This window comes from Mauremys mutica, chromosome 2 (assembly GCF_020497125.1).
Source record: "Mauremys mutica isolate MM-2020 ecotype Southern chromosome 2, ASM2049712v1, whole genome shotgun sequence".
Lineage (NCBI taxonomy): Eukaryota > Metazoa > Chordata > Testudines > Geoemydidae > Mauremys > Mauremys mutica.
Genome location: NC_059073.1, coordinates 288454262 through 288471898, shown reverse-complemented (window position 1 = coordinate 288471898; position 17637 = coordinate 288454262). Strand labels below are relative to the sequence as shown.

General features: G+C 49.7%; 1 protein-coding gene across 3 annotated transcripts in view; it reads left to right on the top strand.

Annotated features, from left to right (window-relative positions):
- Positions 1-17637, top strand: part of GJC2 (gap junction protein gamma 2) — a 133540-nt gene that overhangs the window by 37287 nt on the left and 78616 nt on the right. The gene's annotated exons all lie outside the window — the stretch shown is intronic.

Genomic DNA, 17637 nt, shown 5'->3' with positions numbered 1-17637 from the left:
GTCAATGCATTGTGGGAAAAGCTGGGCAGCTCTCCCATAGTGCACTAGCAGCAGACAGAGAGCCTGGAGCCAGCAGCATGTGTGGCAGGTAGGGGTGCATACGCACGAGAGCCGTGCTACTCAGACCTCAGGGGTTCAGGAGCCAAATTAGTGATCAGATTACCCAAAAGAGCCAGAGGAGTGTGAATGGATTGAATATATAGCACTGTAGTGAATGAAACAATCACACAGTGTTTTAATATAACATGCTGCACAGATCTTCAGGAGAGGCATCAAAGAGCCACTTGGGATGCATCAGCCTCAGCGTGAGTATCACGGCTCTAGCGTCTCCAGTTGCACAGAGGAAGGAGGATCTGCCAACCTGATGCCAGGGGCACAGCCAGGAGAGCCTGCCCATGTGGCAAAAAGCCACGTGCCAGCTTACAGAAAGGTACTCGTGTCCCAGCCTAGGCCTCTAGCAGGGGTGAGGCACGGGCTGGCAGCCGTGGTTACTAGCCAAGGGCCCGCTCCCAAGCAAACTGAAATCAGTGGAAAGGCTCCCCCCGATTCCAGTGGGCTTCGAATCAGGTGCCGAATGTGGTGTGTGGCGGTACGCTGTGCCTGGAGCCAGCAAGGTTGCTGACCAGTTAGAACGGTGGCTCAGAGTTGTGGCATGGCCGGGCTGGCAGTGCCCTGTCCCGTACAGCAGTTGTGTTTCCTGTTAGTGCCGCGGGTAGCCAAAGTGCCTCTGACCTTGGCCCAGCAGGACACCAATCTATAAGTCAGAGAGAAGCCCAGCCGCGGCAGAGCCTGAAACAGCCTTTTCTGGTGGGCGGAGAGGAAGCGGGCTTTGCTGAATGCTTCTCTGGATATTTTCTACGCTGTCGGTGAGCCCGGATGGGTCTCCCTGGTTCCCCGACGCCATGCGATAAGCTGCCAGCAGCAGACGGTTACCATGACTAAATGCTGTATTGAAACTCTGCTCACCATGCCCTCTCGCTGCTATCCGGCCAAGGATTGATCACTGCGTAAGTGCAGGGGCCTGTGCTCGCCCCGGGGCTGAGTGCTGTTCGTGCTCCCCGCCCACTCGGCTCGGCAGAGCCTGGGGGAGCAGGGGAAGGAGGCAGTGAATCTCCCTGCTGTGTGATTGGCTTTGGTTCTGCTCCTCCGTCCCTGTCTGCCCTGCAGGGAGCGAGCGCGTGTCATGCACGGTGGACCATCCGCTACCCCTGCGACACGTGAACGGTCACTGGTAAGCAATGACTTGGAGGAACGTTCCTGCTCTTCAGGGCAGAGAGCCAGATTCTCCAGATAGCGTGTCCAGATTCCCTTAGTCGCAGGGGATCAGTCTGAGATGGAGCCCCGTAACAGTTCACTGACTGTGCAGTAGCTTTGGTTTATGGCCTGTGGCTGCTTTTCAGCAGCCATTCTCCATGGTTTCACTCTCACACAGAGAGGGAACAGTGTACGTGATACTAGTTTTCCAGGCCTCCGCTGCGCAGGATAGGAGGCGGCCTCTCTGTCTGCAGCTCTGAGAGACAATGTAGCTGGCAAGCCCATGGGGACGCTTGTGAAAGCTGGCGGTGGATCAGTCTCATTGGAGTAGGGTGACCATATGTCCCGTTTTGGCCGGAACAGTCCCTTTTTTAAGCCCTGTCCAGGCCCAAAATGGCAAGAGCAAATGGGACAAAGGCCCCCTTTTGTCAAAAAAGTGGGGTGCAGAGGAACTTGTGGGGGAAAGGGTGAGCAGTGATGCCAGCCCTGCACTGGTGAGGGAGGCAGGGCTCGGGACTCACCTCAGCCTCATGTGGGGGGCAGGCCCGGCTCAGGCAAGCAGCGACACCAGCCCTGAATGGGGAAGCGGGGAGGGGAGGGGGGGAATGGGGCTAGCCCCACGTGGTGTCCTGTTTTACCTTTGGGAAATATGGTCCCCCTACATGGGAAGCGCCCTTGGCTATGGGAGCAGAATTTGAGGAGCTGAGGGTTAGGCTAGGTCTGTACTGTAGCAGCTGAGGAAGCCAGTCAGCCGCCCAGGGCAACGCCGCACTGCACAGGAGTTCTTGGGGGAGGGACGCCGAAGGTCTGCCCTGGTGGTTACCATGGATTTTCCAAAGACACAGCCAGTTATGGCCCAGCTCTGTCCTCCAGAGCCAGTTCTGGCATCCCATTATTTGGGGGGGACATCGGTATTTGGGGGGGTGGGGCCCTGGATGACTTAAAAAACCACCCGCCTTCCAGGAGTCTAGGAACTAGTTGGACCCCTGGAAAAAATGTCCGCGTCTGAGAGTTTAAACATGTAATATTTGGCTATTGTGTCAGTATTTTGCTGTGATTTATAATTTACATAAAGGATGGAGATGCTACAATCTGCTGCTGTTCCACTGCTTAACGCTGGATAACTTTATACAGATTCTGGCCTTTCTGGCAATAATTTGGAGCCCCTTGAAGATGATTTGTTTGGGGGGAGAGAGAATGTCCCCTTTGCCCCAGTAACACTACGCCTGCTTTCCTCTTTTGTGCACCAGGCCACACAAGAGATTGTGGCATGCTGGTAGTGTTGCCAAATACACATAGCCATAGGCTTTAAGGCCAAAAGAAAAACTGTGATCATCTCATCTGATTTCCTGCTTAACATAGGCCAGGGAATTTCTCCCAGCGGTTCCTGTATTGAGTCCATATGTGGAGTTCTGTTAGCCCGCGCTTAGCCTTCCATGTGGTTCTATGCAGGAGCAAGGACACATGGTGTTATGAAAATGGAGCAACGGCGGTGAGGCCAAAATCACCTGAATCTCAAGACCCTGAAAACTTAAGGAGTGAGGAACAAGGGATGATCATGCAGCTCTGGTACTTGGCCAGCCTTCATCTGTGAAAGACAGAGCTATCAACCGTTTGCTGTATGTAGGAGCTGATGCGATAAGGCCAAGAGGTACAGCATCACTAAGAAAGGTCTGTGGATGTATTCTCCTGTAAATCCATAGGCTTAAAAAGCTCAGAATAGGAGGAGATGGAACTAAGTAGCGTATTCTGCTCGAAGCAGATCATGTGGCAGTTTTATCTGCCCTTGGTTTGTTATGTAGACAGGGCGTAGTTGGACAGGTTTGTTATGATCTCTGGAGTTTCAGAATTGCCAGCCTAATGCTAGGAATGGTTATAAATGTTTGTATTGGCTTGCTCGGCGTCGGCATCAATTACAATGGACTTTCTAGGAAAGTTGATTATTTAGATGTTGTTGCCTTTTAAATGAAGACCACTAGGAGATGGTGTCAGATAGTCTAAACAGATACAATACACTGCTTTGGGGTTCTCTTGTGTGCCAAAATGTACACTGCAGAGTTACGTATGGGTCAACACGCTCAAACTATGATGTAGTTACAGTAACACTCAAAAGCTCCGTCAGAACTGGGGCCCATTGGGCGAGGAGCTGGACAGACACAAGTGGACATGGTCCCTGCCCTGAAGATCTTGCAATCACATAAATCTATATTTAGACACCTAAATAAAAGGCCTAATTTCCATAGATTCTGACCACTTGTGCCTCCTGCTGAAGTAAATCAAGGCAATTATGTCTGGGGCCTAAATAGTCAAGCTGGTCAAAAATTGAAAATTATTTTTTTGCTGCAGATTTTGAAGGAGATTGTTTGTTTGTTTGTTTTTCACCTGACATTTATCAGTTCCGGCACTTTTGAGTGTTTGATTTTGCAACCTTAATGTTCTTTTAAAACAGAGGTCCCCAAACTTTTCAGGGTCATGCCCCCCCCCCTTACCCCTGTCCACACGCACCCCCTCCCCCGCTTGGAGCTGAGGCTAGGAGCAGGGCTGCAGCTCCTGGGGAGGTGGCTTGGAGCTGAGGCTAGGAGCAGGGCTGCAGCTCCTGGGGAGGTGGGGAACATGGACAGGGGCAAGGGGGCCGCAGCTCGGGGCAGGTCTAGGATCAGGAATGGGGCTGGGGCCAGGAACAGCACCGGGGCCAGGGGCCGAGGCTGGGAGTGGAGCTGTGGCCAGGCCATGGTTGGAGGCCGAGACTGGGGCTGGGTGGCACTCCTTCCCTGTCCCCCATGGGGGCTGGCCTGAGCCTTAATAATAATAGGAGATATACCAATCTCTTAGAGCTGGAAGAGACCTTGAAAGGTCATCAAGTCCAGCCCCCTGCCTTCACTAGCAGGACCAAGTACTGATTTTTGTCCCAGATCCCTAAGTGACCCCCTCAAGGATTGAACTCACAACCCTGGGTTTAGCAGGCCAATGCTCAAACCACTGAGTATCCCTTCCCCTTGCCATGCCCCCCCAAATTTCATCCACACCCCCTTGGGGGGCTCACCCCACTGTTTGGGGACCTCTATTTTAACGTGTGTGTGTGTGTGTGTGTGTGTGTAATAGCCTCCAAAAAGACTATTCAGGTTTGTAAAGTCCCGCACTCAGAAGTTAGGATTTCCCAGACTTACTGTGCAACTGAAAACAAGGTGTTACAATGGGAAGTGTTGGGCAAACTTACCTTACAGGTGTGCAGGTAGCGACAGCTATAATATTTAAATTATCAGAGTTCATGAGGAATCTTCTTATTCTCAGCTGATTTACTCCTTGATCACCTGGAGAATGTTGACTTCCTCTCTTGTCTCCAAAAAGAAAATGAAGTGGGAGTTTTTTGTTGGTTTTCTCTGTGTGCTTGTCTGAGGAAAGCACGCTGTTTTCATTGCGGAAATTGGGTTTTTTGACCAGCCCTGCAGCTGAAACAGGCATGTAGTATCGAGTTGAAATGGCAAGTAAATAGTGTTCACGGAGGAGAAGTGCCACTGAATATGACATTGAACGTTTAGGTCCTGATCTAAGCCATTGAGGAGGCTTAGATCAAGCTCTGAGTGTGCCACTGAACAAGAGAGAGATGTTTCCTCAAACACCTGGGAATTGTGAAAGACTTCTCACGAGAAAGTGACCAGAAAAAATAATGCCTGATGCTGGGAGGAAGGGGAGACACAGGAGGCATCAAAGTTACACTATGTAGCAATCACATGAAGAATGGATGCTGATGAGACACGAATGCAGGAGATCAAACCCAGATGCAGCATGTAACCCTACCTTGGGCAGATCTTGCACACTTCTGACAAATACGGGAAGGGGGCCTGTCTCTTTTATGGTAGTGTAACTTGCCATGCTAGTAAAGTCTCGCTGAATTGGATAGAGCCTTGGTTTGTGTAACCCTTCTGCCAGGTGGAGTCGGCAGCAACCGAGGGTGCATTTAATATCTAGGGGTTCCTTTTCAACAATACAACACAGAACAGGCTTGAGCCCCCACCCAGTAACCTGGGGAAATTACACACCACCCCTGGGCGCCTCGGAGAGGCAATACTGCCCCACTTGCAAGCACAGAGTCTGAGTGTAGAAAAGAAACTTTTAATGAAAGGAGAGAAGTCACCTGACATTAATTAGGGAAAATGCTGCAAGTGGGATTCATAAACCTAAAACCGTGAGCAGGACACCCACCCCAGAGTATGAGGGGCAGAGTCTTCTGCCTTGTGTTCTTGAGTTCTACAACTAAAAGTTCCTTTTCAGTGCCCCTCACCACACCCCACACACAGCGGTTGTCCTTAGTCAGTGAGGACCCAGGGTTAGAGGTCCATCTGTGTGAGTTCACCTCCCACCTGAGGAAGAAGACACCTGGCTTACTCTGCCACCTGTGCACTTGCTCTGGCTGGCCACCCTGCTAGTAGCTGTTCCTCTCTGCCAGCCACTGCTCCTTGCAGCCTGGCTGCTCTGCCAGCGGCTGTTCCTCGCTGCCTCCCACCAGCTGGCTGCTCACCCCTTTTGCTGGTCGCTCCCGCCAGCCACCCATCAGTCAGTCACCTCCTAGTGCCGTCTGCCCCTCTGCTGTGACCTCTGTAAGTCAGTCTCTTAGTGATTTTTAGCTCTCAGCAGGCTGGGAGAAACACTGTCCCCCCACAAGTGATTTCAGGTCTTCATGAGTACTTAACAAAAAAGTTCTCTAAAGCCTGTTTAGCTCCATCTTTGAACAATGGGGAGGAACAGGCTAAACCAGATGAGGGACCCTTAGCAGGAGTCCACACCTCCCAGCTGGGATACAGTCCTTACCCCTCTTATTTTCAGGGGGGGGGTCTGGCATTTGAGCCCATAGCTTAACGAGGTCCTTTCAGCTGAGGGTGACCCCTTCATTGGGGACAAGTTAAGCACAATTCTGCTCCCCTTTACTCATACAATAAAGATAAAAACGTTGATAACAGCATTTCACTACCCCTGCCTTCAGTACTAAAGTGATTTGTAACCCACTGCCAGCCAAAGTTGATCACTTTAAGCAACACAGCGCTTTATCTGCTGGATATCTAAGCAGAGTAGGCGTGTTCATGTAAATATAGTTTGCTCCTGAAGTCTCTCCCCCTCCCAGCTAGGTATCAGAGGAGAGTTCATTCAGACCGTTTACATCTGCATTTGAATGTGTTACAGACACCTGTTACCGTGTCTGCTCAAATCTGGGAATAATTCTGTTTGCTGCTGAAGAGCTAATGGAGCACAAGCACCCCAAGATATTGCTGGGACAGCCCATAGTGCGAGAACACAAGGGCAGCTATTTGCTACTCTAAGGCGAAGGGACATGGTTTCGAATCTCAGACACCACCATGAAGTGCCCACTGGTCGGCCTTTTATTGGTAGCTGCCGTATGGACCCAGTGAGTTCAGCTTTGACTGCAGTCCCTAAAAGGGACAAGACACCGGAAACTTCCCCTAACAATAGTCATGTTGTTGGACTGGCAGGTTAGGCCTGAACCTCAGGGGGCAGACGTGCAGCACATCCAGGCTTCCGTGACTCTCTTTGTCTGGCACTTGTCTGCACCTTTGTAAAGGCTGCAGCTGGCCATGAGCTGCCTGCAGTTCAGATTCTCTGCAGCAGTAACTGGTACGGCAGGACGTCTGTGAGATCAGGAACAAAAAACCCCTTGAGTTGATTTCCCTCCCCCTCTCTCCCAGGGACACAAAGAGAACGAGGAGCAGGATGTTTTGCTGGTGTTTAATTTCCCTCTACGTCCGACCCAGGTCATCTCTGAGAAAAGTGGGGTTAAAAAGCAGGCAGGTCAGGGAGCATCCCCTGCCCAGCTCGACAGGACCAAAAGCCAGGACCTTCCTTAAGAGCAGCGACTCTTCCCTTTCACGCCGTTTGCTTGGCCGTGGACTTTTCATGGATTTCTAAGGACACAGGGGACCATTAGATCATCTAGTCTGGCATCCTGTGTCTCTAAGGCCATTACATGTCAGCCCGTTACCCCTGTATTGGGCCCGATAGCTGGTGTTTGGCTAACACACGTCCTGATGGGGTTTATCCTCAGCACAAGTATTCCAAGAGGCTCTACGTCACAATACTGAATAATGCTGCCAGCTGGAGACCCCAGTTCTAGTTCCCGTTCTGTGCCTGGTTCTCCACTCCCACTCTGAGTATCTAACCCACAGACTCATAGCAACGTAGGGCTGGAAGGGACCTCGAGAGGTCGGCGAGTTCATCCCCCACACTGAGGCTAGATCATCCGTGACAGGCGTCCATCTAATAGTGATGGTGTAGGGAGCGTCTACACTGAAACAATACAGCAGCTGTGCCGCTGCGGCATTTGAAGTGTAGACAAGCCCATAGTGACTTGCCCAAGGGAAGACGATGGAGCAGAGGATTGAACCTGGGTTTCTTAAGTCCCAAGCTTGCACCCTCACCAGTTGACTCCCCTCCCTCTCTTCAAGCAGTGGCGGATTAGGCCCATGGGGCCAAGCCCATAGGGCTGTGCCCAAGGGCCTCAGCCAATTGGGGGCCCCCAACAGGGTGGAACTCTGGCCCTGCCCCCCGCTCCTCCTCTCCCTCCCCCTGGGGTCCCGCCACCCTCTTTCCTCCTGAGGCCCTGCCCCCTGGCCAGGCCAGAGGGGAGCTGTGGTAGGGTGAGCACTGAGCATATTCCTCCTTGATATAGCTGGCCCCCTGGCCCCAACGAGCCCCTCTCTTTCCCCCTCCTTCCCGCATGGAGCTGGGCCCCTCGGCCCCTCTCCTTCCCCCCCCTTCCTGGGCAGAGCCGGGCCCCTCGGCCCCTCTCCTTCCACCTCCCTCTCGCGCCAAGCCGAGCTCCTTGGTCCCTCTCCTTCCTCCTCCCTCCCACACAGAACCAAGCCCCTCGGTCCCTCTCCTTCCCCCCCCACTCCTGCGCGGAGCTGGGACCCTCGGCCCCTCTCCTCCCCCCCACCCCCCCGCGTGGAGCCGAGCCCCTCCTCCCCCTCCCTTCCCCCTCCCTCCCACACAGAGCTGGGCCCCTCAGTCTTCCTCCCTCCCATGTGGACCCGGGCCCCTCGGTCTCTCTCCTTCCCTCTCCCTCCTGCGTGAAGCTGCCCCCCAAACCCCTCTTGTTCCCCCTCCCTCCTGTGCAGAGCTGTTCCCCCGATCCCTTCTCCTTCCCTCTCCCTCTTGTGCGGCTCATGCGTGGAGCTGGGTCCCCCCAACCCCTCTCCTGCCCCCCATTTTACACATGGGTGCAGTGAAACACACGGCGGTTAAGTGAATTGCCTACAGTCAAGCACAAAGTGAATCAGGTATCACTGCTAGTTAGAGAACTCAAGAGTCCTGACTCCCAGTCTCCAACACCTGCCAATAGACAACACTGTTCCAATAGAAAACCTCATGTCTCATGGCCCTTAGGCAGAGTTCTCTGGCCTAACGCTGTATTATGTGTACAGGCCGCTGCAGCTGTTCACACTCACTCACCTGAAACTACAGGCTCCAAATCTGCTGCCAGAACCATTAATTCAAAACCAAACAATTTATTGACAAGATGAAACTTTAAGATAGCCACATTTTTAGTGCATTGAACCATTTATTTTCATTCATATTTATTTCTATGCCTCCTGGGCAGCTGTGGGGAGCCCCGGACCCTCCACCTGTCCTGGGCGAGGAGCCGGGGTGCCCGAGACCAGCCCATGGCCCCTGTCCCTGCCCTCCAGGGCACATCATCCAGGACAGGTGGTGGGTTCAGGGCTCCTCACAACAGCCCCGGCTCCCTGGGCAGCTCTTACCACGGCCCGACTTCCGGCCAGGCCAGGAGGCAGGGCCATGGGGGGAAGGAAAGGAGAAGGGAGCGGGACCCTGTGGTGGGGTTGTGGGGGTCTCCCCGATGTTCTTTGTGCTGAGGGCCCCAATAAATCTTATCCGCCTCTCTCTCCAAGCTGCCGTTATGTGCTAATCTAAAGTTTCTATTCAGTCCTGATGCAGGCAAAACTCCCACTGAATTCATGGAGTTTACAGCAGTGTAAACGAGGGCAGGATGGGACTTTGACTTCAGTGGAGTTTTCATAAGAGGCTGAGTAAAGCTCTCAGGATTGGGACTGTACATTTGTGTTTTCCGGCCTCGGCTGTGTCTGTTTTGGGGACACATTGCAAATCAACGGGAGTTTTCCCCTCAGTTCAGGATTGAGCCCTTCATGTGGATTTAATGTTATTTATTTTTGGCAGTGGTGGAAAACCCAGTAATCTTGATTAGCAGGCAGGGCTGCACCAAATTGATCCAGGCCCCGCATGGCGACTACCCCTAGCTGCCAGGCCCTTCACCAGATAATTAAAGTTCATTTGCAGTTTCTTTCACAGCCTGGCATGTGCTGTGTCTACCAGCTGTGCAGCGGCTCGAATCAGGACACTTTTTTAATACTATTTATTTATTTAGGAAGTATTTATAGGGTTACAAATCCTTGCCGTGTGTATATCAGCAACAAAAGAATCATTACAACAGTGAGGTTTTGTTTAAAGACATTATACAATAATACAGCCATCATCTCTCTGTTTAACACGGTGTTACCCTGTTACAGTATGAGCATCATTACAACACCCATGACATGTGTTGTTCCTAGTGATTTTGTTAAACCGAGTGAACTCTCTAATTATACATATTTAACAGGCCAGGCATGTGTAGCAAATGCTAATATTCACAACAATTGGACGGGTGTGCTGGTTTGCTTGTTTGCAGGTGAATATTCTCTGTCTGAGTATTGAATAAATGAGATACAAGGTAAGCGAGGTAATTATTGGAGCAGCATCTGTTAGTAGAAGATGCAAGCTTTCAAGCTACTCAGAGCTCTTCTTCAGATCTGGTGAAGAAAGCAGAGTGAGGATTTGCCTACACTTAAAACACTACAGTGGCACAGCTGCACAGCTGAAATGCTTCAGTGTAGACATTACCTGCACCGAGGAGAGGGATTCTCTCATCAGTGTACGTATTCCATCTCTCCAAGAGGTGGTAGCTAGGTCGACAGGAGAATTCTTCCATCTTCCAGGGTTTAGGCCAGTTTAACTGCATAGCTCAGAGGTGTTGATTTTTCACACCCCTGAGCGATGTAACTATACTGACCAAATTTCCTAGTGCAGACCAGGCCTTAGATCAGATTAACTACGCCGCTCAGGGGTATGGATTTTTCACACTCTTGAGCAACGTAGTGATGCCGACCTAATTTCCTAGTGTACACAAGTCTTGAGATAAATACAGGTTGGGACAGATTGTTAAGCCGAAGAGGTAATGTGAGAGATGTTCACTTGAAATGAAGTGGGTAATTGGGGGTTAGATTTTTATGCATAAAGGGTCTGAAGTGGTCAGTTAAAGGTAGCAGGCTATGGGGCACGTTACAAATTGTTGTAAAATGAGCCATAAAAGCAGTGTCTCTGTTATGTTCATGGCAGAGTTATACATTTAAGTTTCCAGGCTTGCCTTCTCTGAAGGTGTTATGCAGGTAGGACAAGTATGGAAAGATCAGATATGGAGTGATCACTTTGTGAAAAATATCAGGGGTTAGCCGTGTTAGTCTGTGTCCGCAAAAACAACGAGGAGTCCGGTGGCACCTTAAAGACTAAGGGTAGGTCCATACTTACCCGCCGGTTCGACGCGGAGAGTTCGACTTCTCGGAGTTCGAACTATCGCGTCTAATCTAGACGCGATAGTTCGAACTCCGAACGCGCTCTCGTCGACTCCGGAACTCCACCACCGCGAACGGTGGCGGCGGAGTCGACGGGGGAGCCGCGGAGTTCGATCCCGCGGCGTCTGGACAGGTAAGAAATTCGAACTAAGGTAGTTCGACTTCAGCTACGCTATTCGCGTAGCTGAAGTCGCGTACCTTAGTTCGAACCCCCTCCCCCCCCCCATAGTGTAGACCAGGCCTAACAGATTTATTTGGGCATAAGCTTTCGTGGGTAAAAAACCCCACTTCTTCAGACGCAAGTGAGGTTTTTTACCCACAAAAGCTTATGCCCAAATAAATCTTAGTCTTTAAGGTGCCACCGGACTCATCGTTGTTTTTGTGAAAAATGTTTGTCCACGAACGATCTGGTGTTTTTGTCGTTGATCATTTTTCTGCAAACAACATATTGAATAAATGGTAACCAAATAGCTAAGCATGTCTTGGTCCTCTGTCTATTTTGCTGGGTATCTTTTTGGTGGCGGGCCACGTCTATAAAGCTGGTTAATGGCAAAATAATTCAACAGCACTGTTCACAGTGGCTAAGTCCCATGACTGTGTTGATTCATTGTGTAGAAGGGGATCATTTTAACGCTATCCAGAGTGTGCACTGGGGACATTTCCCTTTGGCCAGGAGTATGATCTAACATATTTTATTGATTTGATATTGGATTGCTAATTATATTGTGACATGGCAGACTGCCCTGCAGAGGCCAGCAAGCAATTATACTTCCAGTGATCTGACCCAGTGCGTACGCACTGATTTATTTAAATGCTCGGCAGACATGACCTTCGCTTGTGTTTGGGTTTCTCCAGTGCTGTGCGGGCAGGGACGGCTTGGTTTATGCTAGTGGTGTCTGTAAATGAAAAGTGATATGAGCTGTAATTCATTCACATGGCAGCCACATCTTGAACGTTCGTCTGGAAGGAGCATGTGCGTGGTTGGAAAGGGGGGTTCACTTCGCAGATCCTGGTGGATCTGCCGGATGGCAGGACTATCCACCCCATGGCCCTGGACCAGCCTTCATGTTATTTCCTTCCCATTGTCTCCCCTTCCTAGGCAGCACGGCTCTAGTGTATTGTTGGCAGCTCCCCTGCTCTTATAGGAGGTCCCACAGGGCGGGATGGGCCGGAGGTAAAGGCGATGCAACCTCGTGGCACAGTGTATGTCACCTCTGGCTCCATCTTTGTGCATCCTGTGACATTGCACTCCATATGATTTTATAAAAATATGCTAATGAGTGTGAATATAATGTAACTGGAATATGCTTATAGGTAATAATTGGAGATATACCAATCTCCTAGAACTGGAAGGGACCTTGAAAGGTCATTGAGTCCAGCCCCTGCCTTCACTAGCAGGACCAATTTTTTGCCCCAGATCCCTAAGTGGCCTCCTCAAGGATTGAACTCACAACCCTGGGTTTAGCAGGCCAATGCTCAAACCACTGAGCTATCCCTCCCCCCAAGAGACCTTCATGCAAAATGATACCTCTTGTAAGGTATCATTACGAGGCTTATAATCCACTGAGTGGGTCATCCTATTTGTATAAATGTATCATTCTTGTATCTGAAACTAGAAATATGAAATATAACTCTGAGGGCCTCTTGTAATCATGCAACGTGTGGGCCATTAATGGGGGTTTGGAATCTTGATGGCTCCCATCAACTAGGACAACTGGTTGTAAATGGCTCTGTTTACTTGCAAGCCTTCCTGTGAGTCAGGCCAGGAAGAATGAAGGCTTGGGGGGTCTCACAGGACTTGTGACCATGTCACCTGGTACTGGAATCCATCTTAAACCTGGGGCTTTTCCATTTAGAAGGAGGGGTGGGGACCCAGAGAGACAAAAGATTCACGCCTTGTGCCAAAGCTATATAGGGGGGTAGAACAGAACAAAGGGGGCTGCAGTCATGAGAGATCCCCTAGCCACCACCTGAGCTGGAACAAGGACTGTACCAGGGGAAAGGATCGGGCCCAGACTAGAAAGGAGTCTAGTGTGTCAAAGAAGCTTATTGGAACATCTCTGAAGGTGAGATTTATCTGTAATCAGTTTCTTAATGTATTAGGCTTAGACTTGTGTGGTTTAGTTTTATTTTGCTTGGTAACTTACTTTCTTCTGTCTGTTATTACTTGGAACCACTTAAATCCTACTTGTTATACTTAAACAAAAGTGATCTATTATTAATTAACCCAGAGTAAGTAATTAATTCCTGGGGGAGCAAACAGCTGTGCATATCTCTCTATCAGTGTTATAGAGGGCAGACAATTTATGAGTTTACCCTGTATAAGCTTTATACAGAGTAAAAGGGATTTATTTGGGGTTTGAATCCCATTGGGAACTGGGTATAGGGTGCTAGAGACAGGAGCAATTCTTAAGCTGTTTCCCGTTAAAGCCTGCAGCTTTGGGGGACGTGGCTCAGACCTGTGTCTGTGTTTGCAGCAGGCCAGTGTGTCTGGCTCAACACGACAGAGTACTGAAGTCCCAAGCTGGTAGGGAAAAAGGGCTCAGAAGTAGCCTCAGCAGATCAGGTGCAGTCCCAAGGAGGTCTCTGTGACCAAACCCATCACACATCTTTCCTCTCAAACGGTTCCCTAGGACTAGGAGTGGGTCCAGAGAAAAGAGGGAAGCAGATGCAGAGGTGACAATCCCACCTCTTTCTTGTACAAAGGCCTCCCTCAGAAAGCACTCTTCAGAAACCCCCGCTGCGTCCTTGACACCCAGGGAAGTGACCACGTGAAGATCTGGACTTTGTGAGTTTTGCACTGGAAAATAGGTCGTGGATGTTTATTGGCATCAACCATGTTGGCAAGCCACCATTCACGCAAAACAAATGGGCATGGCGAGCGCTCCTTGTCTCCTTGGAAGCGGGGTTCACGTGGGACCCGTCTTTGTGTGGAACTGTCGTTTCTCTAAGTGTTTCCTTCCATTCCCCTGGAAGAGAAACATCAGCCCCAGAGCTGCTGCGCTGGCCATTTAGAGCCCGGTCGCTCACTTCGGTTCTCCTAAGGCTGCTGCTGCTCCTGCGGCTCGAGGATTAATCTGTCTTTAGACTGCAGAGCCACAGGTACGAAGCCGATCGGCCTCTGCTTAAGCGACCGACATGCTGATGAGACCGGAATTCTATCAGCTGCTGGCCAGAATTTGGGCCCCGGAAGGCTGGGCCGGGACTTTGTGCGTGGGACAGGACCTGGCGCAGTGGGAGCTTTGAAGTGGGACCTGGGAGAATGGAAACAGCTCTTCAGGAAGTCACGTAGCTCGTGCTGATCTGGCTGGGGATTTGCTAGGTTAAGGGAAACAACGTGTTAAATGTTTTGGCACACGCTCGGCCTAGTCATGTTTGTTTTAGGCAGAATCTGGAGAATAGGGGTGAAAAGAGCAAAAAGTAACTGCAGGGCTCCAAGAAAAAAATAGATGAGGGGAAAAGATCAAGACAGCTAAGTACAAATAAACCAACTGGACACAGCCAAGATAGCTCACAAGCCCGACGCTGTCTCTGCTGACTTGGATACAGTCAAACAGATTTCCACCCTTGTACTGGATGTGCTGAGATCTGTGGTTTAAAGGGGCTTGTGTTATTGCCTCTGCCTTAGAGCATGGACAGCTATTGCTGAGGCATGAGTCTGCCTGCTTGTTGAGTGGGACGTTATCCACAGAGCACCCAACACTGGTGCGCCATGATCTACTCTGAGCACCACCAAATGGGATGCCAGCTGTTGGCTTTAACCGATGAAGCCCTAGATGGTTTGGGACTTGGTTTACCTTGGAGCCTGCTACCACTGTCTGTGCCATCCGGCGGCAGTTGCAGTCAGTGGAGGTGTCAGAGCTAGAAATCCCTTGGTTTAAAAGGGCAGGATCTGTGGATAAGGGGTTCATGGCAAGAGGCCTCTCACCCCTGAAAGTTGCTTTGATCATGCAGAGCCTGCATTTGCACATGCTGCAAAGCCTGGCTTTTGAAGCAGGTGTTGAGGACTGAGCTGGGTTGATTGAGTGCGAGCTAGAAGTCCCAATGGGTTTGTGGTTAAGATGGGCAAGTTCCGTTGTCGTCATGGGACAGTCCAAGGGTTGTTAACTAGCTTGTAAATGTCACATTGAATGCTGGTTTAAACCATTCTAAGTGTATTTGTATTACGGTAGCGCCTAGATGCCCCAACTGAGACCAGGACACCATCGTGCTAGGTGCTGTATGTAACCTTAATAAGAAACAGCCCTGCCCCCAAGAACTTACAGTCTAAATAGACAAGACAAAGGGTGGGAGAAAGGAAGTATTCCCATTTTACAGATGGGGAATGGAAGAGCTACAAAGGGATCTCACAAAACTGGGTGACTGGGCAACAAAATGGCAGATGAAATTCAGTGTTGACAAATGCAAAGTAATGCACATTGGAAAATATAATCCCAACTATACAGATAAAATGATGGGGTCTAAATTAGCTTTTACCACTCAAGAAAGATCTTGGAGTCATTGTGGATAATTCTCTGAAAACATCCACTCAATGTGCAGCAACAGTCAAAAAAGCGAACAGAATGTTGGGAATCATTAAGAAGGGATAGATAATAAGGCAGAAAATATCATATTGCCTCTGTATAAATCCATGGTACGCCCACATCTTGAATACTGCGTGCAGATGCGATCACCCCATCTCAAAAAAGATATATTGGAGTTGGAAAAGGTTCCGAAAAGGGCAACAGAAATGATTGGGGTATGGTACAGTTTCCATATGAGGAGAGATCAATCACATTTGGGACTCTCTGCTCACCTCCCCTGGCCGATGGGTCCTTGCAAAGCCCGCACGGCAGCCCCCATGGCTGGGCGCAGGTACCTCCCTGTCTCCCCAGGAGCCCGGGCGGTTCTGTGCTCCTAACAATATGTTTTAACATAAGTGGAGCGGGGTGGCAGCGGAGCCCCACATAAAACTGATGGGGGTGGGAGGGCAAAAGGGGCAGCTGCCCTGGGGCCCAGCGATTTAAAAGCACTGAAGGGCTGGCTGGGGGAGGCTAGCCCCAGCCCGCCCCTTCCAGGGATCCGGAGTCGCCTCCCCTCACCTTGCCCAGGGACCCGGCAATTCTGTCGGCAGCCCTGCCCGCACCCCTATTTCCTGTGCCTGTGGTCCTGGCTGCCGCCCCGCGGCCTACACCCACGTCTGGACCCACGCCTGGAGTGGACAGGGGTCTGGCTTTCTTTTTCTTGGCTGGGTCCCCACTAACTCTAAATCCACCACTGAGTCCCATTGATCGGAGTAAAATATTCCTAGATTATAAAACCAGCAGGGGCCATTCTGACCCTCTGCTGTAAGCATCTGCATAACACAGTATGACATTCCTCAGGGTACAATCTGGACTGTGGAACAGCTGTGTCCTCTCAACTCTCCAACCTGGGGTGCCTTTCACACTGCTTCACTTTGAGAGCAACCCCACTTGGTCTGTTTACACACAGCCTGTAGCATGCAAAATCACTCCTACCTGAATTATAGACTGCTTCTAGCCACCTACTCCTGAATTATATTGAAGAGTGACACCAACAAATTCCCAGTCCCAGACATATCCCCAGAAGAGTACATCTTGTACTGCCAGCTCTTTCCTACAGTGCAGTAAAAGCTCATAGAAAGTCCGTCGTTTCATTAATAGAAAATGATATGCACAAACTCTGTTATCTCAAATGGAAGTTCCAGACACTGGTTTAGCTAAAACAAGTTTATTAACTACAGAAAGATAGATTTTAAGTGATTACAAGTAATGAGGCATAAAAGTCAGGATTGGTTACAAAGAAATAAAAGGTAAAACGCAAACTAATAACTAACTTATCAAGCTAAGTGAACTTAAAGCAAAAAGGTTTTTCTCACCACAGGATCACAGCAGTCTGGCTGGATATTTCAGCCAAGACCTCTCCCCCAGTTTGACGATGCTCCTTTTATCTTTCAAATGTTGTTGATGCCATGAGTAGAGATGAGGGGAGAGAGGTGATTTGTATCCTCTGTTCCTCATTTTTACCTCTTTCCCGTCTCTCTGATAATCATCTCCAGCTGGGGTTCAGGGGACAGCAAGTCTGTCTGCCAAGGTGCAACTTTCTCACTCACACCCTTCTTCCTGCTAAAGAATGGCTGTTTAACAAGATGATTGTCCAATTGATTTTGTTGCCACCTGGCTGAGGCATCAGATTGCTCTTTTCTCTGAGGAACGGGTTTGTGCCTACTTTTCTAAACTTGGAGCATGTGTCAGTAATGTTATACAGTAGAATCTTATAAATTTACATACAATGTTGCCACATGTTTTACCAGAATAATAATGATCAGCAAATTATGAATTTTCAAATGATACCTCACAAGGCCTACTTTGTATACAATGTATCATAGACTTGTAAAAGTGGTGAACATAAGGGTACAGTCTGTACCCTTATCTGCCCATAACTTCTGTGTGAGCTAGAATATGTCTTTTAAAAAAACATCTTGAGTTAAAGACTGAGTGACAGAGAATCCACCACACCACTAGTTAAATTGATTCAATGGTTAATTACCCTCACTTAAAAACTTGCACCGTATTTCTAGTCTGGAGTTGTCTAGCTGCTCTCTTCTACTGAACGGGAGTATGGGTTTCAGAATCTGACTCCTACCAAATCAGGGTAGAGCTGGGAGTGAAAACCAGATGTCCTGTCCTTCTCCTTTGTCTTAGCTCCACAATACAAATATTGTGTTTTT